Here is a 5671-nt window from a genome sequence, read left to right as displayed (position 1 = left end):
GAGAAAAACACTCTTAACGTCCATTTAGAAGACATTGAAATCCTTGTAAGCGGCATATTCTAGGAATATCCTTATAGCTTCTAATCTTGCCACCAGAGTGAAGGTTTCATCAAACTCTATCCCTTCTTAACAATAACATTTCACAACAAGTCGAGCCTTGTTCCTAACAATGACTCCTCGTTCATCCATTTTGTTCCTAAAGACCCACTTTGTCCCAATTACATTTTGGTGCGAAGGTCTAGGAACTAGCTCCCTCACATCATTTCTTTCGAATTGATGGAGCTCTTCTTGCATGGCTTGAATCCAATCCGGATCATTTAAAGCTTTTTCCATCACCTTAGGTTCGATTTTTGAAAGAAAGCAAGTCATCATGCTTTCATGAATGGATGATCGTGTCCTCATTCCTTGTCTTACATCACCAATGACTTGATCTGGTGGATGATCCCTTAACCATCTTAAATATAGTTGAAAATCAGTTGGAGGAGCTTGTTTATCTACTTCATGAGCATTTGGTGTAGCTTTTACTTCTGACTGTTTGAGTATATGCAACTGGCTGAGCAACCGAATGGTAAGATCTTTTGACTGTTCAGAATCAACGATTTGAATCCTTTCTCTTTCACTGACCATTCGATCTGTCTGTCCGGAGTCACGTCTCAGCTTTGACTGATCAACTTTTCAAACCTTTCAGATAGCCTTCTTACTTATCAATTGATGCTTCCTTCATCAAACACTACATAGATGGATTCTTCTACCAATATGGTTTTCTTGTTAAGCACTCTGAAGGCTTTTCTAACAACTGAATTACCCAAAATAATCCTTCGTCAGCTTTCTTATCGAATGCCTTAAGATTTGTCTTTTCGTTGTTGTGAATAAAACATTTGCTACCGAATGTGTGGAAGTAGCTCACAATTGGTTTCTTGCTTTTGTATAGTTCGTAGGGTGTTTTCCCATGAACTTTATGAATTATGGAACAATTTTGGGTGTAACATACTGTGTTAACAACCTCAGCCTAAAATCTCTTAGGCAAGCCAGAAAGCGCAATCATTGAACTTGCGACTTCTTTGAGAGTTTGATTCCTCCTTTCGGCAACACTATTTTGTTGTGGTGTCCTTGCAGCTGAAAGTTAATGGAGAATACCGAACATTTCACAAAACTCCTTGATGACTTTATTTACGAACTATGTATCATGATATGATCGAATCTTCACAATGCTTCTTCCCTTCTAAGTTTGCAAATGTTTTAACAACTCGGGTATAGTAGCAGTCCTCTCTTGAGATATAAGGGTACATATGGATCCTAGCGGAGGCAGTTATCGCAACAGCTAGTTGGACAGCAGAGTTCTTCAGTGATTCTAGTAATCAGGGCCTTTATCGGTATTGCTATGGTAGGCAACGATATACTTATTTTCCCAAAGCATATCACCAAATATCAACTCACTATTCCTTTCTTCCGTATTTTTTTTTATTTTAAGAAATTTATAGAAAAAGAGAAAAATAATAGATTTCGAATGGTAATGAACGATTCATGAATGACAAATCAAAAAAGTCTATACAATTCTGAAAGTGGGAAAGATCCGTCGGATCTAATTAGAATATTCCATTCTATTGACAATTTCAAAAAATTGTTCATACTATAATCATAGTATGAGGGCGGTTGGACAAGCAGGCCCCCATCGTCTAGTGGTTCAGGACATCTCTCTTTCAAGGAGGCAGCGGGGATTCGAATTCCCCTGGGGGTAGGGTACTATGAAAGGAAGTTTCTCATGGATTACCAATTTCAATTTGATTCTTCCTGGGTCGATGCCCGAGTGGTTAATGGGGACAGACTGTAAATTCGTTGTCAATATGCCTACGCTGGTTCAATCTTGCTCGGCCCAATAATTCGCCAATCCACCATAAGATGATAGAACCCCCTTGTCCTTCAGAAAGACCTGATACGTAGATCAAATCTTTGTATCGATCTGAATCACAGACCTTGGTAGTCGTTGCAACTTTAGAGATTTTATATATCAGTGTTTAGAATTTGTATTAATTGGTCTAATTAGCTCGTTGTCTAGCAACTCAGTTATATAAATTATTTATACGAAAGATATATTTTCTATGTAGATATATAGCAATTTTGTCATCTTTGTATATAAAAAAACATAATATCAATGACTTGAATTATACATTATTGAAAATCTCTTTGTAGACGACATTGGTAGTAGTAACGGAACATTATCCATCCTCGTCTAGAGTTAAAACCATAAGACCATCAGGATGGGTGACTCGGGAAAAAGTCACATACAATTAACCGTGATTAAAGACTGGTTTTTTCAGTAATAACTCAACGTGAGTTAGTGTTTGACCCTGACTTTCGTTGATAGTCATGGCATATGCGAGCATCAACGTGAATTGTTTTCGTTAGAACTTGAAGGGCAATCTCGTATCAGAAGGATGAAAGACATTTTAATTGAATATTTTACTTTTATTAATAGTATAGATATAGATTGGTGTAAAAAATAATTAATAAATTATTATTACTTATAAAATTACATAAAATTTCAACTGAATTTTCTCATTTATTACGTAGAACTTGCTTCCGTTATTCTCACAATGATAATGGTTTAATTATTCTCAGAATTTGATAACCATTTTCCATTTTTAAGTACATATTAACTTTAATTTGTATAAAAATTCATTAGATATTAGTTAATTTTCATATAAAATTTTGTTACCAATTAAATTTTATTAATTTTTTTTACCAATTAATTAATATTCATATTAATTTGGGTGGGAATGTGGAATATGATGATTTTAATTTTATTAATAGTATAAATTGGTGTAAATAATAATGAATAAATTATTATATCTTTATAAAATTACACAGAATTTCAAACGAATTTTCTCATTTGTTACGTAGAATTTGTATCCATTATTTTCACAATTATAATAATTCAATTATTCTTAGAATTTGGCAACCATTTTCCATTTTTATGTACATATTAACTTTAATTTGTGGTAACAATTCATTAGATATTAGTTAATTTTCATGTAAAATTTTGTTACCAATTAAGCTTTATTAATTTTTTTACTAATTAATTAATATTCATATTAATTTGGGCTGGAATGTTGTAAAGGAGGATTTTAATTTTATTAAAGTCATTTCACTAAGGAAATTAAAAATAATTAAAGTAAATCAAATCATGCTATATTTATTTGTAACTGTATATTAATTTCATTTTGAAATCATTGGTTCACATATTTGAATTATTTATTTTTTTTCTTTAATTATTCTCATTGTAAACATAAATGATATTGCAATAATTAATTTATGAGATTTATCAAATTGTATTTTTTAAAATATAAAATTTTCTCATGTTTATGGATTTAAAAAATATTTTAAAATTATTTTTTATTAGTAAGTATTTTTATTTTTAAAATATTTTCCAGCAACTCAAACACCCCCTTAGTCTCTAATAAAAAACTAAAAAATAAAAGTCATTTCATTAAGAAAATTAAAACTAATTAAAGTAAATCTAAGCATGTTATATTTATTTCTAACTATATATTAATTTAATTTTGAAATCATTGGTTCACATCTTTGAATTATTTATTTTTGTCTTTAACTATTATAAACAGAAATTATGATATTTATCAAATTGTATTTTAAACAAATATAATATTTACACATGTTACGAGGGGTTAAAAAAATTAAAATTATTTTTTATTAGTATATAAACTGAAAAATAAATGTCATTTCATTAAGGAAATTTAAACTAATTAAAGTAAATCTAATCATGTTATATTTATTTGTAACTGTATATTAATTTAATTTTGAAATCATTGGTTCACATATTTGAATTTGTTTTAATTATTATAATTTATAAACAGAAATGATATTGTACTAATTAATTTATGATATTTATCAAATTGTATTTTTAAAAAATATATGATATACACATGTTATGAGGGGTTAAAAAAATTTTAAATTTATTTTTTATTAGTAAGTATTTTTTAAAAAAAAATAATAATTTTCAGCAACCCAAACACTTCCTTAGTCTCCCATAAAAAACTGATAAAGAAAAGTCATATCATTAAGGGAATAACAACTAATTAAAGTAAATCTAATCATGCTATATTTATTTGTAACTGTATAATAATTTCACTTTGAAATCACTGGTTCACATATTTGAATTATTTATTTTTCTCTTTAATAATTATTATAAACATAAATGATATTGTACTAATTAATTTATGATATTTATAAAATTGTATTTTTTAAAATATAGTGTTTTACCCGTGCGTTACATGGAAATTTTTTTGTTATTATGAATTTAAAATTAAAATAGAAAAAATAAAAAGATGTTAAACTGTACAATATAATAATATAGTTGGACTTTTATGTATTAGGTCAAGTATCTATTTTCATAACATACAAAATTTAAATTTAAATTTTGTATGATTAATCTAATCGCTAATCATGTACATATTTAGATAAATTTATAGAAAAATTTCATATAATTAATTTGATTTATTTCAAATTGTATAATAATTTTAAAAATATGAATAATAATAACTAAGAGAATTGTACTTAAAAATCAATAAAAAAAGTAAATTCTAAATTTTGTGTGAATAAATATAAACTCTAATCGGACGCATATTTTAATATGATTGTATAATACATTGTATATACACATAATATTTATTAATTTGTATATAGGAAAATTCAATAATATAATTTCATTAATTATAATTTATATTGATAGATTTATACTTAAAAAATTATATTTAGAAATTTAAAAAGTGTATATATATATATATATATATATATATATATATATATATATATATATATATATATATATATATATATATATATGTATATTTAAAAAAATCATAAATATTCATGTCTTGTTAATTTTATAATTTCATTTCTTTAATTATATTTCATATTTTATTAATTATAATTTAATGAAATTGTCACAAATATTTCTACGGAAGAAATCTTATATTTCTCAATTTTATTAATTATATTAATTATAATTACCAAATATTGTGACAATTACCATAATGATTTCAATAATTATATTAATAATAACATTTGTTCTCTTCCAATATTTAAATACATTACCATAAAATTACCATAATAATTACACAAAAGAATGAAAGAAAAATTATGAGAATAATTACCTTTAATAAAAATTAGGAAATTATATTAAAAAGCATCTATATATTAAATATTATACATTAAGTATAAAAATATATATGCATATAAATTACCATAATAATTACACCGAAAAAGGTGACAATACATAATTGTTAAGAAATAATATTAATAATTAATTATATTAAGACAAGTATAATTGATTTTGTACTAATAATATTATACATTAAGTATATATATATATATATATATATATATATATATATATATATATATAGGGTCGCACTCAGGTGTGGCGACACCTTCCCGTGTGGTCATGTGGCGATTTTCAGAATACACCAATAGTTAGGTACGATATACACCATCAACGTTAGAAAATGCACCACAGAAAACGCACACAAATTAGGTACACATCACCAACAACTCACCATTAGGTGTGAGTAAAAACACCATACAGTGTTTGGAAATACACCATTGAAGTTGGTGAGTTATATGGTGTATTTTTTTGGGTCTGTTCTGTATTTTG

General features: G+C 26.5%; 1 non-coding gene across 1 annotated transcript; it reads left to right on the top strand.

Annotated features, from left to right (window-relative positions):
- Positions 1-1665: 1665 nt before the first annotated feature.
- On the top strand, positions 1666-1738 carry TRNAE-UUC. Its single transcript has one exon. It is a non-coding gene; the product is annotated as a tRNA-Glu (tRNA).
- Positions 1739-5671: the final 3933 nt, after the last annotated feature.

The sequence above is a fragment of the Ipomoea nil genome, unplaced genomic scaffold (assembly GCF_001879475.1).
Source record: "Ipomoea nil cultivar Tokyo-kokei standard unplaced genomic scaffold, Asagao_1.1 scaffold1310, whole genome shotgun sequence".
Lineage (NCBI taxonomy): Eukaryota > Viridiplantae > Streptophyta > Magnoliopsida > Solanales > Convolvulaceae > Ipomoea > Ipomoea nil.
This window is presented reverse-complemented; position numbering and strand designations above follow the sequence as displayed.